The following is a 25,400-nucleotide window of genomic DNA, read 5'->3' as shown; positions in this document are numbered from 1 at the left end:
AGATTATGCAAATGTTTAATCGCGAAGGAACCCGCTAATGGGAAGAAATTGCAGCGCTGGCGCCAGATTAAGAGTCACCCCTTCTTCCTTCCCCCGCGGCCTCACCGGTGCGAGCCTGCAGAAGCGAAGCGACGGTGGCCTCCCTAAGAACTCCTTCCTTCCTTAACCACCCGCACTCCTTTCGCGCTGCCGTCCTGCTTGTCGGCTCCGCCGAGATAAGGATTTAATTTTTGGCCACCTTTAATCCTAATTCCAAGTTACTTGGAAGGCAGGTGCGCCACCTCGGCACTCTTGCTTCCCTTACCACTCCTCACTCCCTCTCACCGTCCCTCCACGGGAGACTTTTAACCACGAAAGATGACATACTGGTCCGATAAAATAAAGCGCGGCCTTGTAATTAAATATCTCATTACTCACTAGATTACGCGAATGCTTCATCACATCGCAGAGGAAGGGCGTTTCTATCGTGTTTGTGTGTATCGCGGAAAATTTATATCTCAGAAGAATCTAATGGGCAGAAAGTCTAATAATAACTTGATAATTTTCTGCTTTTTAACACGATCGCAATTGGATATTCAAAGCGCATTATTATTATTATTCCTATCCGTTTCTACATCACTTTTCATATAATCACCCTTCTGTGATAACAGGAACCTTCCACTGTATTTTAATACGGTGTCAAGCGACAAGAGACGAAATTCCTTCCAGGAAAGGCCCTTTACTTTTAATCTCGTTACTTCAATTCTATTAAGGGGATAACACCTATTAATTCGTCCCCAGAATGAACTCGTTAAAGGAGCTCAACTCGGTCGCGATGTAATTTTGTTAAAGGGTATGCGTAAAAACATTCGGCCCCAGCCTTTGAATATCCGCCGAGAGATAATAAGGGAATTAATTGATACGAAAAATGCAATTACGACGGGATAAGGTGTTTGCGCGATAAGCGAACGAAAAACAGTGGAGGAACTATATATATATATATATATTGTATATATTGCCGCATTGGCAGTTTGAAAACGCGATATACCTACGTGAAAGATACAGAATTTGATCTATTATTTTGATTTCTGTTTAACAAATAGAGATGTACAATAAAACAACGTCACGTCAATGGAATCAATAAGTAAAAAAGATGCTTGTTTTGATAAAAGAGTTATTTGTTCTACGTGTACAAACTATTTAGGAGAAATTTCGTGTTCGTTTTGGCTCGTTATATCCAGTTATCCTTGCTAGTGTGATACCGCGCCGATATGGGTGGCGTACACCAGCAATCGTGTAAAAAAGTTACTCTAAAATACGATTCGGACCGGTAACGAGTGAAAATCGGTTTATTGGATTTACCACGCGTTCCAGTTCGTTTACATTACAGTAGGTATTCGCTACGTTCTGTGCAATATAAACACAATGTACCGGCACGACCGATATTGAAAAATGGCTTACTTTCGGACCGTCTCTCGATAAGGACACTCTTGCATTTTTTTTATCATATTTATTCAGACTTCGCAAATTTTTAGAAATCGCGATCCAAAATAAAAATTAAACAATAAGAGTTAGCATTTTATTATTTTTAATTTTATTATCAAAACATTGCATTTTATTATTCTTATTGTTCTATGAAGTAAAAATATTTTAGATTTATTTTAGATATATTATATTGCGAGACAAAAATTTCTAATCCCGCGTAAACTGGTTACATTCAATTCTTCTCGTGAATGTAGCGCAATCGTGATATGTAGCGCAGAGAAATCAACATTGCGCCAGCGGCGCTGACGCGTTCTCGGCCGCATAAACAATTAAGCTAATTGTTAAAGCGACAAACGGGCTTATATGTACTGTTATATAGATATATAGATATATATATATATATATTCCCAACAGACTGATACGCCCCGTGTGCGGTGCGCGCACCACACGCACACTTCGCCACGACAAACATAACGTTGCGGCAGCTACTCCGAGTTGCGAGTTGTTCTTGCGCTCGTAATACACGCACGCGCATACATGTGTAAAACGTGCATGTACACGACACGTTACTGCACGTGAGTAAGTCTCTTCGCCAAATATTTGTGTAGACAAGGAAGCAGTGTGCACACACACACACACGCACACACACACACATACATAATCACACGAGCCGTTCTTATCGTCATTCGCGTACTCGTTGCTGCAAAGTGTCAATTATATTCAAATTTTGGTACTTTGATGAGATCTCATGCTATAAATTAACGCCAATCGGATTGTTGAGAACATCCATTAACGTCCATTTGTTAATCGATTCGATGCAAGTCCATTGGATACATTGTTACGTTACATAGCTGATTAATATAGTTGAATTGCGGAGTTAATAAAATTTCACATCACCACAAATGAGCGAGAAAATTTATATATATTATATATATTATTAACGTATTATATATATTTTTTATTAACGTTTAAGAAATAAAAGATTGAACTTCTTAATTGTCTGTAAAATACATCGTTAAATCAAGAATCACTATTTTGCTCGGAATCAATAGTAAAAAAAATTAAAAAAAAAAGGAAATAGGAGAACGAAAAATAAATGTATAAATAGGATCCAACTGGAGCACGCGTATATATCATGCATAAGTGGAAGTGTATCGAATTGATCGATGAACCCGCTAAGGTGCAGCATCGTTTCCCCAGGAAATGTATACCTCATTGTTCCCGCGCGCACGTTTCGCGCTCGTATCCTCAGCAGTGCATTACGTTCAATTCGAAACGGAAAACGCTGCCGTCATACGCGGATGTTTATCGTACGCGATTTTCTTCGTCAAAAAAAAATTAAAAAAAAAAAAAGAGCCTCGATAACCGTTCAATTGAACAGCGTTCATCGCGTAAGCGAATCACTAGAGATCTCCTTTTTTCCCAATTTGCTTTGTTATGAATCGCGATGCATAATACATACTTTGAAAATTCCCGCACATACGCGAATTTTCAATTAGACCAATTCATTTTTTCATTAAAGTGATTGATCAGGACGCGGCGTATGCAGTAATTTTTCAAATTTTTCGTAATACGCTTCGTGCACAGAGCGCGCTTGCAACCGTTGACACAACAATGGCAAATAATATTACTTTTAGTCAGTATATTAAACGAGAAGATTCTGCCTGCTAATAAAGCAATATTGAATGCGCGCCAGCCAGCGTCACGCGCGTGCAGTTCGTCACGACAAAAATCGCGACGCGTTTCAAAGAAGCCAATTAAACGAGATCTAATTATCTTTAATTATACCTCTCGCTTTTGTAGCTTTGAGACGCGCGGCGTTCACGTCAAACATTACCCCAGCATTCGTGACAACAAGACCTGCCTCCTTCATCAATTTTATATTATCAGTATATTGACGAGTAATCATGATAACGATGGGATTGCGTAATAACTGCACTCCTTTTACTCATTATTACTCAGAATTGGAGAAACGTAGCAAACGTAACAACCGACCGGAACTGTGATCTATAACGTAACGCGAAAACTTACACTAGAAGGTTACTGACAGCCACAGCCTTCCCGATCAATAGAACTAGATAACGAAATGTCTATTTGTCGGTTGACATCCGAAAAATGATTTATCTACGTCTGGTAGGGTGACGAGCGAAAGATAGCGACGCCACGATTACGCGAAGCGTGTCGTAACATAAAGCAATAAAAATCTCAAAAGCCTCTGTACCCATTGGAGTAGACGTAAAGCAATTTCACAGCGGGGATCAGAAAGCAGCTGAAGCAATAAAGCTTTGCGCTCCTGGGAAAGCGCGATATTATTTAATGCTCGGTCAATCGAACGGCGCGGGACGACGCAGAAGAGTTCCTCCGACACGCCGCGATACGCCAGTTATTGAAAAATTCAAATCGGCTGCCACATAGTAATTTTTTTTTTACGAATTACTTTCCGGACGGCGATGTTTGCGATCGCTAATGAAAGCTCGACGCATAATTGAGTGTATCGTATACGAGCGATATATTTATGCGAATCGTCCATTGATGCACTTCAACCGATCGTGTGCACTGGAAGCACCGAGAAATAAATTGCAAATTTCGTTATTTAGTTTACGCGAGATACCAGTGCGCGCCCGTATGTTATGAAAACATTCATGCAGATTACGCAGTGAATCAGGATACACTTTGTATTGGGAAAACTTTATCTCCCGTAATCGTCGCGAGCGGATTATACGTTTATTAATAATAATTTATATACGTATACGTATATATAACCGAGCATAGTGATCGAATTAACATTTGAATTGAGTAACATTTCTTCGTGTTAAACAAAAATCTCTCTCCACATATTAAAAAATATAGAAATTAACATTTTCGAGAAATGCAACTCTGTTTCAATATAATATACGAGTAATTTAATGATACCAAAAATCTGTAAATACCGTGTGTTGCAAAAACCCTATACATAAAAAATAATTTTTTAAAATAAAATGTATGTACAGCGATATCAAAAATTTGTGAGTACCGTGTGTTGCAAAAATCCTATACATAAAAAATAATTTTTTTTAAATAAAATGTATTGTATATAAATAATTTATTAAAATATACTCTACAGAGAGTATTCTTTTTGAAATGCCATCATGATTGGTTATTGCACTAACATTCTATCTCTAAACCGAACTTCCTTCGGTTTTATCGTGGCTCTATCAGATAAACATTGCGCTATCTGGTCCCCTCCTCCTCCTCCTCTCCTCCTCCTCACACTCTGTCCTTTCCTTCACTGCCAGAAATTACGTAGAGGCTTACCTGGCTCACCGCAACACCTGCGGCTTTCCCATCCCCTCGTGTTCCCGAGCTATCGATTTTCTTTAATCTCCACCGCCAAAAAGATCCTCATCGCGGATATTCCAACGTGAGAAACAGCAACTGACGATAACCGACGCTTCGCTATTATTGTTTTTAACTTACAGATTTCTGTCGGCATTCGCAAAGAAAGCGAACCTTCTGCCTTCTGCCTGAAGTGTCTTTTAATAGCACAATTCGTGAAAACTGCTTTTGACACAAAAACAAAATAATTATATAATTTATTCAAAATATTCGAATCTCACTACTTTTCTTTGCGCGAGTTTAATCGGAACATTTTTACCGAATTAATACACGTCCCTTCATCCGAGTATTATGCGGATGTATTTTTAAAAACGTTGTAATTTAAAATTTCGCACACTTTGAGAGAACATTACACATTTTTATCTTTACGGATTTATGAATATTTATTGAATCCACCGTATGGACACGCCATACTTTTTATGTGTGAGATATTTTATTACGTGTGATTATTGTTATTTCACTATAATATGAGTGAATGGAACGAGAAGTGAACGCGCAACACAGAAGCAGCTAGTTACACTAACGCGCAACTGAAATACTAAACCTAGGACACATAAGATGAACTCGTTAATGAAGAAGCAAAAAAAGGAAGGAGTGTGTCCGCAGCTATTCAGAAAGCACTCAAGAAAGTTGGGTTTACAATCAGGTACGTCAAGAGGAAAGGTAAACCTGCCTTCGTTCTGCGAGTTAAAACTACCCAGCGCGGCTAATGGCTTAGAGCGGTCAAATGACACGCGACAAAATAAAATACAGCTTCTACGAGAAGTTCTTAGCTTGACGTGAGAGAAAGAGAGAGAGAGAGAGAGAGAGAGAGAGAGAGAGAGAGAAGAAAGAGAGACAAATGTACAATAAATCTCATCTTTAGAGCCGTAACATTTAACTTTTTTTGACCACTCGAAAGAAAAAGTCTGCAAATTGTGATTAAAAATTTCGTCAAAATCAATATCAATCATTTAACAAAAAAAAAGAATCAAACAATCAACGAATAATTAGTAACAATTTCACCTTACAGCAAGGCGACTTCAATACGACTTCAATAAATAATCTTCACAACGTTTAAAATTTAGATAATCTTTTCGAATACGTAACACGTATATGATTTAACACTGTTGCAATTTTTTATTCCAAGCTGCACCATCGCTCGGTCATTAAATGAGTAACGAAGAAGTTTTCATCGGATCTTGAGTATGCCGGAAGGGGATTGGAAGTCTTAGAGAAGCAAAGAAACGCCAAGTCGAAAGTTGACTAGTCGACCTTGCAGTTTCCGTCAACGACGGTGTCATCGTCTTCGTCACCGTCGTCGTCTCAGTCTTCCCTACCGTCTCTCTTTGCCGATGCAAAATTACCGTGCAAACGCAATTGTAAACGCTCGCGTAAATATGATTCGCAGAGAGATGGTAAAATCTCGGAAAGAAATACGAGACATCGATGTTAGCCTTGTAGAAATGACGATAAACCATTGAAATGATGCAATAACGTGAATTTTTGAAAACTTGATATTTTTAGTGATGTTCTTTAAATCCGAAGTATCAATGTTGCATATTACTAAAAAATTTGCCAATGTGCGCATATATGTACAATTTGGAAAAAAGTTTATATTTTCTACATCCAATACAAATTTTAAAATTCCAGCAAATATTATTTTTAAAAACACAATATAAAATTTATTATATTCTGAAATTTTTATTTGTATATTATTTTTCAATTAATTCTCAGTAAATAGTTTTAAATTTGATTATTATTTTAGTTCAAGATTTTTATTCCTTATTCTTGAATTGCAAAATTTGCGTGTTAATTTTAAAATTACAAATACCTAAAACTCCTTAAAAAAAAGATTCATAATATTTATTTTCCAAATTTCTAATTATCACATTACGTTCACGAGACTCAAAATTGAATTGCAGATTTGAATTGAGTATCCCCCAAAAAAATGCAGAACATATAATTTACACATAAATTTATATATTTTTTTCTAAAAATTATTTTGTCATTTCTTAATAGTTAAACGGTGAGAAATTGGCGCAATAATATGTATGTATGTATCGCTACGGGCAAAATATACATACGTGAAATCATATTATGAAATAAATTTTATAAGACCACTTCGTGTTTGCTAAGCATTTAGTAAAGCAACGACAATATATAATATTAACACGTTCTTCTATATATATATTTACTTAAATAGTAATTAATTCGGATTAAAACCTGAAATCTTAGCAAGATCGATAACGTAGTGATATCTTTTTTCAGTCGTATCTCGCAGTGGCAATTATTGAGAGTCTAGACACGCACCTAATCCTACGAGGAGACTCGATTTTCAGAAACTTTTAAAAGTGCTCCCAAGTTCTAATTGAAACTTTCGATCACAAACATTGCCCTATCTTTGGAGCGATCATAAAGTTACTTAAGCCGCGGGCTCTCTAATTCCGAAAAGAGATTCAAGTTTAATCATCAGACCGATTTATGAGCGTGCCACGCGCGACGCGATTAAAAAAGTTACACGCAATGCTAATAACTGCTGTTAAGGGCACCTGTCCAAAATGATACACATTAAATAATTCCGATATCACATATCGATTGATATGCGTATCGAATAAACGCGTTGAGCTTGACATACGACGACGCCCGTGATGATATTAAATCGCCCGTTATGGAAAACATTTTCATTCTGTAATCTCGCGATGTCATGTCAGTTTGTTTGGCTACGCGAATCAATACAAAAAAAAATAATGAAATAAACGCAATCTTATTTCACAAACATTAATAAGCATTTCTCCTCACTTACTTTAAAAACTTATTTTATAATGCCATATCATACTAATGATATTAGTACTCATATTACATGATACAATGTAATTTCTGTAAACTTTTGTAGGAATTGAAAGCTTTCAAATTTGTAGGTACTGAGAAAACTTAATTCCGCCGTACAATTCGATTTTAATCCATTACTTACGATTCAGCATCAACATTTCTCGTTTGAATCTTCAAACTTGTATAATCCATTTAATAAACTTGCCACTTCTCTCTCTCTCTCTCTCTCTCTTTTTCTCTCCCTCTCTCTCTCTCTCTCTCTCTCTCTCTCTCTCTCTCCCAACGCAAAGCTTTTATAATAAATAACTACAGAACTGACAAGGCGTAATTAACTATCCAAGTTAACAACACGAATAACACAGACGTTATTTTGCCGCTCGAGATGCAGAGATTTGAGTCAGCCGGGCGCGAAACATACTTAAGTAGTGACTTACCTCGATGGTCAGACCGCTGCGTGACGGTTCGGGGCCCGCTGGATTCGCTCGCGATCGCGACTGACGAAACGAGCTCACGACGTTTCCGACAAGGCACGGTTTAAAGCACGATGACCTCACTTTTCGCTCGACGTTCGCCGATCGTCAGAAAGCCAGAAGCTGTCACGTGCAATCTATCTACGCACCGACAACCAGCGTGCCCACGTGACGTGTTATGCACCCGCATGACACACGGACAGGTGCCATCGTCAACGGCGGGTCATTCGAAGACAAACGAGACAACGATATATCGTTGCGGCAACGAATAACGAATGCGTTGCGACAATGCGGAAACTCGGTCGGCATCGGCGGAAGAATTTAATTAATACTCGTCACATACGTTTTACGTACTTTACCACTGATCGTATAATAGAGATGTATTGAAAAATATATGAGAGATATGAAACAGAAATGATTGAAATTTACAATGTCTGCTAAAAATAACTCGATCACACATTTCAAATTATTTATTATTAATTTCTTAAACTTCTAATATAATAAAATAATTTTCTATCCTTCTTTTTCTGTCCTCGCGTCTTAAACTTCTGATATAGTAGATGTTATGGAAAGACAATTCCGCACAAGTAATCAAACTGATTTTCAATATTTGTCTGTATCAGTGATATAAATCATATCATTTTATTGTCATTAATCGATTTTTAACTAAAAATAAAAATTGCTACCTTTGCTCTTAAATCAGTTTGGCGACAAAAAATATCCGCTCCGAACGAGAGTGATGCTGCGAAGGAAAATTGTAATCAAGAGCGGTAAAATCAACTGAGAACAATTTACGGGGAAAAGAATGTTTCGACAAACGACCTATGATATTTAACGCTATTTTAACTTATAATGCCAAGAACGAATAGACATGATAACAACTTACTGCAAGAGAATGCCGACGCTTTTCGTTTCATGTCGAAAGGATGATTCCACCTAGGTATCACCTGATGGAAACTCGACCATAGAAACTTTTCTGCTGTCTTTCGCGCTTAAAATCCTCAACTAAATAAAAGGAAACTCAACTATCCCGCGATTGCGTTGCAGCAAGGTGACCCGAGCTCGTTTCCTATTACCTTCAGCAGGTGATTCTATGTGGATGTCACTTAGCGGAAACTTGATCATTGAAAGCGCGAAAATTCTCCTTGCTCTCTCAAGATTTTCAAAAAAAGAGAAAAGTTCAAAGATTCAACAACAGCGTTACAATCGAAAGATTGCGAATCGCGTTCCAAAGCTATGACATTTGTAAAATTTGTAATACAGATAGAACGTGATTCCCGTGAAAGTTGGAATACTATTTTGATTTCGACTAATTTTATCTTAGAAAACACAAAATAATATTTAATTTTCTCTTCGGAAATTTTATCTCTATACTTTGTATTGTGTACTTTATAATGTCTTGTATTATTTGTAAACCAATATCTAATAATAATTCTAATAGTACCTAACATATTCGCGTGATATTTATTAATTACAGAACCAATTATTTGAATGCAATTTGATAAAAATACAAATCAGATAAAAATAATTTTCTTTCAATTTTCTCTTTTCTTTTATTGCAAAAATTCCGAAGAACTGCCTCAGAAAACAACAATTTCACAAAGTCGCAACGAGATAACAAACTGAACAGCAAAGAAATTAACAGGATCTACGAGATCTTCATATTCTTTTTTTTACCCAAGGAAATCCTTCGAAGACAACAGGAAAAATTGAATCTCTTCCAAAGCCGCGTTGCTACCAGGTGACTCCGTCTCGTCTTCCTCATCCGCAACAGATGATTGCACGCGGCTGTCACCAAGCGGAAACGCGGTAGCTACGTCGGACACGAATTTCCGAATTTCCCGGTGATCCTCGCTCACCCCCTAATCCCCTACGTCTTACAGAATGACCTAAAACCCGCAGAGGACGCGCGTAACTTCGTGTGCTATCTTTCGGGGTTGCTCGAGAGTACTAGGGGTTGCTGACTATGCGGATGCCGACGATAGACTGACGCGGTGGTGGGATCGCTTCGCAGATCGTGTGGGACGGTCGTCGACGATCGGGAGTGGCTCTAGCTCGTTTCGCGATGAAGCGCACGCGCACCCCCTGCCCTCCGCACACCAACCGATCTCCCACAGTTCTCCCTTCGACTATCCTGTCGTTCAGTCCTGTCGTCCCCTTGCCGCCACCAACTGCCACCCCTTAGCCCACTCGAGCCACCAACGCCATCCAGGAGCGCCTTCTAGCGGAGGGTAGGGTGGATAGGTGATACGGTGACGAGACACCTATATGTTCGGTATATTTAGCTCGATCCGCCGCAAGAGAGGGGCCGAAGCGATAGGAAGAAGGGGATTCCTTCTCCCATATTACTGTCGTAACGTAGCGCGTGGAAGGGGATGAAAAGATGTTGCCGCTACCTTTAGATGGACTTGACTAGGATTTCGGAAAAAAACACTCAATGGTGTTTCCAAATTATAAAATATGAGCTTTGATTTCTTATTCATTTCTCGACAACAGATGTAAGCTGAGAATAATTTTATCAATTATAGAGTAATCTATACTTTTATTCATTGTATTTATTTAATAGTATCTATAATAATTTAATAAATGCTAGAGTTATTTAAAAAGTTTGCAATCAGATAAAAGGGTGTATTGTGTATATATATAATTTCTTCTCCCCTGAACTTCAATACATTTTGTCATGTTTTTGATTCATTGTTGCTCAATTTGGTAAATTGAAAACAGCGATACAACCCATGATATAGAATAATGGAAATTTCAATAAAACTTTTATTATTCTAATAACTTTAATTAAAAGTAATATATATAAATTAAAGAATTAAAGTAAAGTATACCAACATAAAACATTCGACTAATTTAGAATAGAAATCTACTGAAATTTCTACAAGTATCAAAATAAATCTTAATTTTCACAACAAAATTTTTTTACACATGCCGTAACATAATAAAGTATATCCAAACATTCTTTTTCATAAATTCAATCTTAAATTTCTTAAAATTATAACGTAATGGAGCGTTTCCAAAAACAGAATCGTATTCAGCGCTAAAAATACCTACAAAAATTACTATTCTTTTTCTTGGGTCCTTTTTTGTTGAATAGTGTAATACAAGGCACATCAAGAATAGTAACGCACCTAAAATGGCATCTTCGCCAATTATACTCGCCTACGGTCTCCTTGCACATGTGATACACGGAAAATCTCAGTTTCCTCGCGCGAACCGTGTTCACGATGTCCACCAGGAAGAGCGAAACCTTATCTCCGTCTCCTATCACGACTAATGGAAAAAGATGCGACGCGTCACATGATACCGAGACTATCGAGTGTCGTCGCATTTCGGTGCGGATAATAATAATGCAATCTCGAGATTAGGATCACGTGAGAGGCGATTTGGGTGTCCGATGAATGGATATATATCATCGTTGGCTCTGTCATATAATTAGTAGACTTAAATAGAACAATAGCGAATTGCTTCGCTATATACATATATATATTTTCATTTATATATTTATATGCATGTTTATGAATTACATATATGCATTTCTCGCAATTTTAACCAAATATTAAGATTCTCCACATTTTTCGGTGAAATTATTGTATTGATACATTTTCCGTACCGTGGCTATAAAAATATCGGTTTAAAATTCGTTTTAATACAATTTACGATAAGTTTCGTAACTTCACGCACGGGTAATTTAGCAATCCTCTTAACACATAATTGATTAAATATTTCGAAAATTTTAATTAAAATATTCTGGCTAATACAATTTATTTATATTAAAAAAGAGAGATTCCTAAATAATGGAAATTAATGTTATATACTTTATTTTTTATCGAATAAAGAAAATTTGATCAATTTAACTTTGACGACGCTTCCTTGAATTTTAAGAGATTATGATTTTCTCTTTAAATAACCAGTCAACAAAAACTTTTATTTTAATAAGATTTTAATGGCTTAGAATGAATATGAGAGAAATTCCTTTATTCATATTAAAATCACCTGAAACGATTCGCCGAAATAGACTTCATTACTGCACTTATCGTTGGCAAAATAATAATCCAATTACTGGGTCAGGATCGTGCTCGGACCTACTCGAGTGCACGATGAATAGGCATCACGGACCGTTCTGTCGCATGATTTAGGTACGGGATACGAGAGAGAACAGCGCGTATACACCTTTGTACACGGGCGTCCACTCACAGGGTGAGCCATAATCAGAAGAGATACTTGAAAAACGCACATGAATATTCAATAATTTTATAATAAATTCAATAATAAACTTATTTACAATTTCTTCTTACATTAAATAAAATAATCAATAATTATATTTTAATTTTTATAAAATCATTCTTATAAACTCTCGAATTCTAATCAGCGAAATCCAAGTGATTTTAATTAGAAAATTTATTGGCGTAATAAAATATATCTATAATATTGATGCAATCGACTTTGACTTTCGTAGTCGCGTAATTTCTTTTGAATTTTTCGACAGTCGTGAAAAACAGTCTTATTGGCGCGTCAAATATATACGCGTCAATGTATCTAATAAATGGAAGTGAGGAACGCAAAGACGTGTTAAATATACTATTTTTCTGGACGTTTTAGAATATTTATGCTGTTTGAAAATAGCAGAAAGGCTTTCATTTTATTACTCCGTTTAAATCAGTCCACCTTGTAGATGCCACGAGCGCGTTCGAGTTGTGCGAACCCAATTCGTCACCGACGGTGCATCGATGGCGGAACCGAGGGGAATGGCGAAGGGGGGTGTGCTAGTTAGAGCCGTATTCATTACAAATTACAGACCGCGAACCGGTTTTATGACACCGCAGAAACGCGAGGAGCAGCGGGGGCCGGTGTGCCGTCTGTGTTTCGCGAGCTCCCCTTTTAATCCACCACAAATGTTCATTTTCCGGCCAATTATCGCTAATTTTCATTATAACGGCGGCGGTAGCATGGCGCGGCACAGCTCGGCATGGGTGGTGCGGCGCGTGTTCGTCCTCGGAGCGACATGCGAAAGAACTGGATTTGTGTTTTCGCTTCCGCGTTTCTGAACTCTTGTTAACTCGCCATACTCGTTCATTTTGACAAACGACGATGAAACTTCGGTTTGTATTAACGGCATAATTTTCCGCTAACTACATAACTGCTTCGATAAAACAAAGAGCATCAATCACTTCCATAAAAAAAGTTAAAGATGGTTAAATCTCGTATCCGCAGTAACAATCACGCTCACGTCACTCGGTTATACAGAGTCATAAAATCTCGATTAAATTATAGGATCGACACGATGATTTTCTATATGATGTATACAAAATAAAGTTTGACTGCATTCAATAACCAGTAATCAGTGCATTCAGTATCGTCAGTCGTTCGTACGAAAAATATAACTTTAAAAAAGTATCAAATACTATGTAACAAGATTATTGTCTAATTACTCAGAATTTATTATTAATAATAATAAGTAATTCAACTAAACTGTTTAAGAAACAGCTCGATAGTTAACTTGAGTAACTCAAGTTTTCCATCAAAATTGTAAAAGTTATATAATAGCGAGCCAATTTGCCGATAATTTACAAATAAACTAGATCGCCTCTATAATTTAAAACCAAATTCCAATTTGTCTTGTTGGGAAAGGCTGCGCGGTTATCTTTTCAACACTTCTTCCACGCCCCCGTCGTGCATGAATATTAATAGCGATTTCGGTGTCATTCCGTCGTGTCCACGAGATCAACTCCCAACTCCCGTGAAGCGCTAACCCCCGTCCATTTATTACGCCAAACAGTGATCTGCATATTCTAACGCTGTGCGCAAATTAATTCGTTACCAGGAAACGATCATAACGGACAACGACGTCGACGACCACGTCACTTCCACGTAAAATCCTTTGACATCAAGGGGTGGGAAAGGAGGCGGGAGGAAGAATACCGAACGCGCTGACATCAGAACTATATCTAGCGCGAGACGTCGATAGAGCGAGCTTTAACGGACTCGTGGTGTTAAGTCGAGTGCCGTTAAGTCACGTCGAAATTATGCAGCACGGCCGTTTGGACAATTTTCCAGCCGTTTAAGCCGCAATATCTTCTCGCGGTTCGCCTCCTTCCAGCAAGGGGCAGCTCGACAGGGATGAGCCTTTCAAGCGGGTATATTTGACTATTACGGCGGGAGCGCCGCGATAACGCCACGCTAGAAGGGGCTCGAAGAATGAATATCTGCTTGTAAAATTTACATTGCACAAGTGCAAAAGTTTTATAAAATAAATATATTAGAAATAAGCTCAACATTGCATTAAAATATATTTGCGAAACATTTTCAATATATATTTTTCGTTAAATTAATACTGAAAAGACATTTCGCAGGATTTAATTAAATTTTTTCGCAATAAAAAAGGCAACCGGAATGTTTGGCACGTGACAAGAAACGTCTCTTCAGCGACACCGTTACGGAGTTACTCGCGCGTGTTTGCACGTACACACGTGCATCACGTCAAGTCACGTCGTTTTCGTGCGGAGAGCAGATTTGGAAATTATGCAAATCCGGCGGAGGCTGCCGCGTCGCATCAAAAATATTCATTCCGGACGTTCCTTTTTTCTCGCTTCAGCCACCTCATCTTTGAGCCGCCTCTCTTAGCATGTCGACCTCTAGCATTTCCTAATAAAAAGAGGACGCTCCTCTATTCGCTAGCCGGTGACGTATAGCAATATAAAAAATTGTTGTCTTCTTTCGTTCTACATTTTATCACAACAGCCTTGTTTTTCTACTAGCTTTTTCTTTTATTTTATATAATTATATACTTTTTATTTTATACTATATAATTAGTCATGAAAGAGAATACTTATTAGACGTTTTTATCGATACGGTCTATAAATAATTCTTGCAATAAATAGAATACACCTGAAAGAAGCCTGTATATCGCCTCAATAGACTAAAACTCTGAACTACAACGTTATAAATTGCGGCGCATTGCTAATAACTCAATCAATATTCAATAAGTTCCATTGTAATATATTCGCTGAAACGAAATAGCGCACACAAAAAAAAATAACGCGACAGCGCAAGGACAGCGCACATCAAAATTTTGTAATGCGTCGCAGCACAAAAATATTTCGCGAGTCGTTTGCGCGCGAGGCGGAAAGCAAACATCCATAACGACACATTTCATCAATTCGCAATATCGCTCATAGCTTGAAATTGCGCCATGATAAATCCCGTGGCAAATTACGTGCGGCCGAGCACCTACAGGTTAAATCCATAGTGAAACATTTCATCAATGAAAGGGCGTGCGGTGATACAAGCGCGCGGCGACTGGTAATTTTATCACTTGAGCGATCAGCTAAATTAACGTACCTTGCAAATTACGCATTGCGCAGAGAACGACAATCTAATACAAATTTAAAAAAAAAAAAAAAAAAACAAAAAAAAAGACAAACAGAGCGCGGTGAAGGGCAAACGCGGTTTATCCCCGTTATAAAATTCTACGGTAGATTAAACTAGAGAAACGATAGTCCTGCGCGCGTGACTCTAATGGCTCGACAAACGATACTTTAAAGCGCGGCTCGTTGCACGGGTCGTGCAATCTGTGCGACATCTACGAGCAACTCGAAAATGCAATTTTTTACAACGGATTAATTGCCTCCATAAATCCGGACAAAAGGGATAAACGTGTGTCGAAGGTAAGCTTTGTAACTTTTATCAATTCTCCCTGCGCAAATCGTATTTCATAATCTCTTGATATAAACGATAATATGTTCGCGTAATGTAGAGTGCAATGTAATATATAAGATCGATTTCAGAGTGGGTGCAAGACTTGAAAACAATAATAATATAAATTAATAGAAAAATATGTCCATGCGATGCTTGCGCATCGCAGTTTATAAATATGTGTAGTTTTTATAATATTTTGTAAAATCTCTTAGTTTATTTTCTTTTAATTTAGTTAAAACATTTAAGAAATACAAGAAAAAATCAATTTTTTCAATAATCTGCAGTAGAACGTTAATTCTATGTAACCACTACTGCACCATGCTTTAATGTAATGCGATAATATCGAAATAGAAATTATCACGACTGTTACAATTCCATATATGACTGGCAAAAGAGACACACACTCTAAGCAGACCGAAATTATCGCAAACGTGTAAACCGATGGAAACTTTCCATTCGTCCTGCTGAAACGGATTTCGACGCGTGCGGCAAATCGTTCTCGCTGAGCAAGAACGGCATGGCTTCCGCTGTATGGTTTTGCCAACGCTAATAGTATTTAACGTTACATTTAACAGGATTAATACGTAATAACGTCTATCGTACCGTGTAACTCCGAAATATATAAATATGCATTGGCTCGTGAGCGGAATACACGTGTGGTTCGTGTCAGTTAAAATCCGGATCGTTATGCTAACGAGTACACATCGTGTTCCACCGATAAAGCTGCTTTATGCGAGTTTCCCGCTCGCCCGCGCCCGTGTCGGTGAGAAGAAAAAGGAAGGGGCGACATTTTCCGTGATATTACTACTTGGAAATTGTCGTTAATGCAGATGACTTGCTAATAAAAAACATCGCAAAAAGGTACATAATAGAATGTAACCAGCGACTTTCAGCAATTCTACGTGGATTCTATGTAGATTACTAAAGAATGCATAGATCACATTAGCAAAACGTTTAAATTATTTTAAGTTATTTAATTTTTATGTTTTATTGATTCTTATAAAAAATTGTGTATTACACACTAACAAAACTGTAATAAATATTAGTGCATAATTTTATTTGGATTCACTAACTTGTGTAAAAAATTATTTAAACTACAGCAAACCATAATCTGTACTATATGAATACCGGAAATAAAAAATGCCTTAACATATGAAGTTAATGAAGTTAATTCAAACTTTGGCAATTCAAAGCAACCGCATAATTCGCATTTATTTATTTGATATTTTTTAATATAAAATGAGAATTGTTTTCAACAACTTTTAGCTTATATTGCTAATATTTAATTAATATCTAGATAATAATAATGCAATATATATTTTTTTAACGTCGTGCATATTCTTGACTGAAGACCATTAATTTGACAATTGGAAATCTATCAATAAGTAATATCAAACTAGTTTCTCGCACGTGTAGCATAACGCGATTATATAACACAGTATGGCGGTACGTACAATGTCCGTAATAATCCGTTTGATCAGAGGTTGGCGCGATATTGTTATATAGCAATCGGCTTCGTTTTCGCGGAAATTTATCGCAAATATTAATTTGCCGCGCTGTAACTCAAACTTGATTCCACTAAAATTGAACATTAGTACATAACGACTTAAAGGATTGCAAGCGCGAAGAAAATGTCGCTAATAAATGACGATAAAGAATGAGAATAATAATAAGATTTAACAAGGACTAAACAAGAAATAGAAAGAAAGCGAGAAGAAGCGCTTATGTAACATTTCCCTCATATTGAATCGTGATTTGTCGAGACAATATGTTCCGATTTAACGAACAGCCCATTCCAATAGCAAAGATGCCGTCGTCGATAATGCAGATGTTCGATTGGCGACAAACACATGATATCGCGATAGTGAACACGAATGGCAAAATAAAAAAACAATAACGGGAGGGAAAGAAAGGCAGATAAGAGAGAGAGAAAGAAAGGGCGAGGAAAAAAGAAAAGGGGATGAAAGACAAAAAGACGAAACGTTGAATTGTAAAAATAAACTACTTGTAGGAGAGATTACGTCTCAGATAACGCAACGTTAGAGATAAGGCGAGCGAACTCTTTAACGGTGATTGGGGGATTTCCAGTTATATTCTCTCACGCGAATATTTCAACTGATTAAAAACATCTCATAATTATTGCGCACAAGTATTTTTATACGCATAACTATGTGTTTATATACATAAATTTTTATTTCTAATTATGGCAAATGTTTTGCGCAAATAAATTTCTTCAATTAATATATCTTAATTGTAATTTGTTAAATATTATAATTCATTTTTCTCACATCGCTTTTCTTTACACTTAAAATCTTCAAAAATTTTAATAACATTTCAAATCATAAAAGCTTCAAATAATTTTGACTAATTTTTTTTTTTATCTTGATTAATTAGCGATTAATGATTTGTACAAGATGTATCTGTACAAGAAAACATAATTTTGTTATCTTTCTGAGGTTTCGCTTATCTATATCTATATACATGTTCAGAAAAGGGCAAAAATAACCGAATGAATCGAGAAAATGAGTATACATTCTACGAGCTGCTGAAAAGCGTACGGAGATTCAACGGGGGAGATATGACGGTCTCGTTGGGACGCTTTGTGGTTTTTATTCATCGACAGGGGTGGCGAATCGAAGATCAGAAGACTGAACGCACGCTTAATAAATTCGAACTTACGTCAGAAGCGAACAAGCATTATACACGTGTCAGTTTGGATCAAAGCGTGGAAATCACAGCTTCCTAACAAGGAAAACATTTCGCGACATTCGCTCTCCAGTGCAAAAGAACACTCTGAATAGTTTCGATAAAAATATATATTATCCTACATTAGAGAGAGAGAGAAAGCCGCGTCCGAACCCGACAGTACGCAATCTAATATCGTCTGAGGAAAATTTACGCAAAGATATTTGGATTTGGAAAAATGTCAACACAAAACGCGCCGTGCATTTAATTCTTAAGCATAAAAATGTGTTTATCCCTCGCCGCAAAATTATTTTTGTTTTTATGCAATTATCACGTTTTAACAAAATATTTGTATATGCGTGCGTGTATTTCTGTACTATAGGATAGCGGTCAAACCTTTTGCTATTTCGATACGATCGATATTTTGCGAATGTATCGCGTCGTATATTCCTCATTTGGCAAATCCGGCCGATCACGATATTGAATGTGCATGCGTGAAACTGAATCTAAAACGAATGTTATATACAAATCAAGAAAGATCAAAGAAGATCAAGGTGAGATCAAAGAATATTCTTCACAAATTCTCTCCTGATCGTTATCATTCGTCGTTTGAAAGCTGCCGAAATTGGAAAGATATGCTGGATTAAGATATTTTTTATAAATGTTGCTTTGAAATATCTGCGCACTGAAATAAAACTTTAAAAAAACTTTGAAAAAACTTTAATAATGTAAAATATTTATTAACTCTAATACCAAACTTTTATTTGTTAAGAGAAGAATAAAAATTTCATATAAATCTATTACTAAATAATGTAAAGAATTATTTGGATATTTTTGAGTGGAAATATATTGCTCGTAATTTGGATATAAAAATAGTATCCCTAATTTTCTTTACGCTTTTTCTCAGCTTTTGTGCGCAAGCATCATACAATTATGTGCGATACGTCCGAGCGCTATCTTTGTATTATTCGGCATTTATCGCGGCCTATTTATCGTCTCTCGTGTATTTTAGGTAATATTCAGTGGGCGCGGTTACGCGTACGGTGGTAGCCTATATTTGCGTTGCACTCGAGTCAAAGTACGCTCCGACCCGCATAATGACCACCTCGAATCGGCCACCGAGGTGGATTTATGTCCAATTATTTTCTTCCTCGATCTTCAACGTCCGGCCAACGAGCACAAAGGGTGAGCAGCCACGAGTGTTCTCGAAACAATTGTACATCGGCATATGATTGAAAGCGGCGAGTGTATGCAAGCCGGAGAATTACGTTATTATTGTCACCTAGAATTTATCTAGCATTCTTACAGCAGATAATTTTTCTCAGATAGAAGAAGATATCAAGGATTAAGTAAACTGCTTATTCATGTTAGATAAAAAGAAAGAGAAAAATTATACATGTTCGAGAAAGCTATAATAGTTAAAATATACTTTAATATTTAACCTTTTAAATATCAATGACGCATACATATGTCGCTTAAAAACTGACCGTCAATGTTAAATGACGCGTTGTATCAAAGAAAATATTTTTTATTTATTTTCGCAAAAACGCGGTATTCGACAGATTTTTGGGATTAAATAAATATTCTTAAATGAAAGTTTTATATAAAATCTGTCATTCGCATTTCTACTTGCTAACTGCCGTGTTGTATTCACGATTCAGAATTCCGAAATATCAACTACAAATTTGAGAATTCAGCATCCAACAAAATCTTCAAATTTATAATGTTTCCTCAAATTTACTCACTTACTCTGCTTTTACAAAATGTACTTTAACGCTAATCAAATAACGAATAATGCCATTGTGAAATTTCGTTTGACCATTAGCCATCGCGATATTTTCGATATGAGAGGACAGGACTCGAGTGGAAAAAAATGCAATTAACTCGGTAATTTGTCCACGTCTTCGTTGATCGACACTAATTCGCACCCTTAAGATCTAGGTCTCGGCGAGAGAGAAATCGTTATTGGCGACACGAATGTTTGCATTTCCATAAGTCTTCGTTTTAATTTACCCCCCGACGATCCAGCCCCGGGACGCCGGAGTTGAGAAGCCCTTAGGGTAAACCGTTCTGAAATTGTCCTGTGTCACGTAGCTTATTCGGACCGATGGACGGCGCCGGGCGGTGGACGTCGTATAAATTATTTCATTACGAAAGAACACACCGACGCCGAATTAATGTCGACCGACGACTTACGACTAACCCGTCACCAGGAAAATGCTTGTATCCATCGACATCACGGACGGACAATTCCTTTCTCGGTCGAAACGGAAATAAAACGAACATCGACAATGGAAACAATTATCGATGAACAACTCGCATATCCGAGCGAAAAGACGTCTAGACTCCCCGCATCGTACAGATCACCCGAATCCGCGGGTGGTCGACTTATTGCATCCCGCAACGTGAATTCATAAAAGGACAAGATGTCCAGCTGAGAAATTAGGATCCGTAACTGCAGGTCTAAGCGGAATATATCGCTCCTGCGGGATCAATGAACTTCGATCTACCCACATGAAGAGACGATCGTCGCTGCACAACAAAAAGCCGATAATTTGCATCAGAATGATCGCCCGGTGATATCATCGGAGTAATTTGCCGATTTTCGCGTAGACAATAAGATTCATAAAAGCTAATGCAAAAAACTTGATCAGCAAATATTGTTCGAAAACAATTTGCGTGTAACGTGATGGATAGAAAAAACAAGAGGCAATAAAGAGAAATTTAGTTCCGGATTGACACAAAGTTAAATAACACACCCATGTTTCCCGAACATTTTGTTGACACCGCATATAAATACGCATATAACATGATCCTAGGTAGAAGATTGATTTTACACAACAGATGGGCTTCCAATCTTATCTATAATAAAGTCAAACATAGACAGATGTTTGCCAGCTTGTGTGGACGTCGATAGAAAAAATTGAAACTGTTTTTTTAGTATGAAAAGGGGAACATTTTAAGGATGGCTACACATTATTAGTTAAAATTCATTGAAATTGAAAAAATATATATTTTATAGTAAAACATCAAATAGATTTGGAATGTACAAAAAATTACAATATTACAAATTAATATAAATTGTAGATTAAAAGTGTAAAATGCCAGAAAACATTTTCGAATATTTTAAATTGAAAATCGAAATATGAAATGTTATTAATAACATTTGATAATTCATCGAAGTAAAACGGTAATCAACATTTTCGAGAATAATTACTGAAATTAATGACGAAACAATGGAGGCTCTTATAAAGCGGGTATACAAACTTTTCTTTGTTGTAAATCTCTAATACCGAGAACAATGGAGTCCGTTGTTTGCCGGCTTTAAACGTGCCGTACTACGAAACTACAATCCTCCTATATCGCTCCTGGATAATTATTAAATAAAGCTGTCACTCTCATTACCGTGATTAATGATATTTAATGAAAGCTAATGGATGCGAATTGTACTACACGATTATTTGATGCGAGTGTTGCGTTTGCTCAGCTTAAATCTGTTTGCGTAGGATGACGATAGGATAATATTGAAAACGATTCTAATGACATGTGCGATATTAAGCATTTCATTATAGAGCTAAATGGAACCACAAATAATGTCAAAAGTCTGCGGTCTATTAATGGTTACAATGTTATTAATAGTTACTTTAATGCAGTTCTGTTTATTATATTGTCCATCAATGTTTATATTGTTTTATAAATTTTATGACATAATTTGTAAATTTGTGTAACAAATATTTATAATTTTATGTAGTATTAATAAATTGAGAAAATTAAAATAATTAAATAAAATTAATTTCGAATTTTTCAAACTTAAAATTTATATCAATAAGAAAAAAATTCAAAAATTAACATATAAGTACCAAATACGTATTATTATAACATTACAATTAGAGAAGCGAGAGTAAAAAATGTAATATTTTTTTACTGCATTTTTGATAACAGACAAAAGTATTATATGTTTTTATATAATATTATTTATTTCATAACACCTTATAAATATTTATTATTTTATATTACAAAAATAAACGCAATATGTTATTAAAAAATAATTTTGTAGCATTTTTCTAAACATTTAATTTTCGTATTTATTCATAATGATATTCGTAATATTATCTTTATCATTTGCTTTTTCAATTGTCTTTATGTAAAGTAATAAAATATAACATTTCATAGATGTAATAAAAACGTCGGAAAGTCTGAATTCAATCATTAAAAAAAATTATTTTAAAGTTGTCGATTAATGATAAAGTAAATTTCTAATTTTGATTTCTAATATCTTACACGTATTTAGTAAACTCCTTGCTCCATCTAATAAACACAAAAGGTCTTTATCAAAGCACACAGGCAAAAATCAATAAGCTACATTGTCGATACACTGATAAGGTGGTAATATGAAGAATATACTGAAGTCATCTATTGTACCGATCGAGCATAATTATTTTAATTTTCTAAATTTATCAATTTATTAATACTACATAAGGTTACAAATATTTGTTACACAAAACTATATCAAAGAAAAAAATTCCAAAATTACATTTTTACGCCTGGTTAAAGATGTCATATTGAACTCAATCAAATACATAAAAATAAACTTTCCCAGTTTTTTTTGTTTTCGGCAATTTTGAGTTTGTTGCTGTGTATTACTATATATATATTTTTTTATTTTATAATAAATATAATGAATTGAAAAAATAAAACGGTGTGCTCGCTTGATAAAACGAACGACTTCAACATCCGTTTAAGAAAATAAGCAGCAAACATTTTAATGTAATAAATATTTTTTAAATAATATTCTAAGCTGACAATTTCTACTAATGTCGGTTAATTCAAATTGCAGTTTAATTTAATTTTTTTGTAATCAATGTTAATAGTTAATCTCATTAAAATAAAAAACAATTACTTAGCTTAAAATAAAAAACAATTAAATTCGATATAAAAACATCCAAATCTATTTTGAATTTGTTAAACGCATAAATATGTGTATGAAAACGCTGAGTAACTTTATAAATTAAAGATACTAAGTTTTATCTATACATCTCATATGATATGACACAGTAATAATCTCAAGTATTAATACCCAGTTTAATATCTTTCTGCTGATATGATTCGACGACTATTTTTGGAATAGCGGTATTTCGAGTATCGATGAGATATAGATACCGTTTGATCCTCGGTTGAGTCATTAATAGCAAGCAGTCACTTTCTGCAACTCAGCTTGTATACCCGTACCCTCGTTATCTATACACACGCACATACATCGAATTCTACGTGTCAGCGAGAGGTATGATGAGTAAAGTGGAATAGTGAGTACTTATCACGCATCGTTGAACTTCAACTTATCCGACTGTGACGTCGAGTTGGAGGAACGCTATCTCGCTTATCGGCCGCTCTTCTACGCTTCCACGAACGCACATCCGTCGTTTGTACGACCTTTGAAAAAATATAGCAAAAACAAAGATTTCAACCGTAAATGAATAATAACAGCTTATCGTATTAACGACGTCGTGTTACTGATAATATCTTCATCGATAGCGATGTTGATGTAAGTATTTGACATGTAAGTATTCCTGCTTCTGTGTGTTCCTGATATTATAGATAATTTAAAGAAAAAAATTAGCATAATTTACTTGGAGCAATCAAACTTTTTTTTATAAAAAACTCAGTTAATCTTGATTGCATTTTTTACGATCCTCCGAAATAAGATTGTACGCTTTATTAATGATTTCCACATGATTTCTTTTCTTAATGATTCTCGTATTGTTTCGTAGAAATAATTTTTAGTAACAAAAAGTCGCTATTTCTTAACAGTTAAAAAGTTAATCTATCAAAGCTGGCATAAAGTTACAGGTGCATTATCATGTTGAGCAAACACATGTTTTGAAATGCGTACATTTTGTAAATGCAAAAGAGTAAGTATAAAAGACAGAACAAAAAATTTCTCGAGACGAGTATAAAGCTCAAAGACGCAAATTTAATCCGTTAACACCAGCTTGTTCGATTTCTAGCTGTCCATGAACAGCGTAATGAATGCGTATTTGCATCTTAACATAAATCGATAAAGTTTCTTTTCCAGAAATATAGTATTTAATACAATTACTTGAGAAAAGAGTACATTAAAGAGAAAATTACTTTAAAAGAAGAAATTTTTATTCCCATAAACCTAGAAAACAGCGAAGAATTCTGGTAACAAAACTCTTCGAATATTACTGTCATTCTAAAGTCTTTTCATTATTTATGAAGACTACAATTATGTGAAACGTACTTACACAATAAGTGTCCATTATGTGTACATCTGTGGTATAATTAGATATAATTTTCCGAAGTTAAAATGAGTAACAGCAGAAAGGAAGATAAAACATTAGAGCGACATCGTGAGAGTGAAAAGCGAAAGATAATATTAAATTAATAATATAGAGCAAAATATGACGAAATAAACTTTTAAACTAATTGCCATTGTTTAACCTTACAATTATTATTACAATCTAAGCAAAATTTTACTATAAGAATCATGAATAAGTGAAAGCTAATCAAATATCGATCGATGCGATCATAACAAGCATCTGTGATACATGCATTAGAAGACAAGATGACGGGAGAAACACAAATCGAAGTGAGAACGAATACTGAGATTGTTCTTGATCGTATTATGCGAACGATGCTCAATCTCTCGAACAACACTTTCCTCAATGATTAATGAGCATTATGCGATCATCTGTGATCTTCTTCGAAGATATACGTCAATTTTTCGTACTTTCAGTTGTTTAACAGTGAACAGACATGTTGCGAGCATTAACTTTCAATTATGCCGTTTCTAGTACTATTTTTATGCACATTTTAGTTCTTATTTCGCGGCAGTACATGAACGAAAAAGAATACGATCAATCAAGAAGGCTT

At 35.7% G+C, this 25,400-nt stretch overlaps 1 long non-coding RNA gene across 1 annotated transcript in view; it reads right to left on the bottom strand.

Moving 5' to 3' along the window:
* LOC137000384 (uncharacterized) overlaps positions 1-25,400 on the bottom strand; it is a 145,700-nt gene that overhangs the window by 92,521 nt on the left and 27,779 nt on the right. The window lies entirely within an intron of this gene.

The sequence above is a fragment of the Linepithema humile genome, chromosome 6 (genome assembly GCF_040581485.1).
Source record: "Linepithema humile isolate Giens D197 chromosome 6, Lhum_UNIL_v1.0, whole genome shotgun sequence".
NCBI classification, from domain to species: domain Eukaryota; kingdom Metazoa; phylum Arthropoda; class Insecta; order Hymenoptera; family Formicidae; genus Linepithema; species Linepithema humile.
Note: the sequence above shows the minus strand (reverse complement) of the source record. Positions and strands in the feature narration are given on the sequence as shown.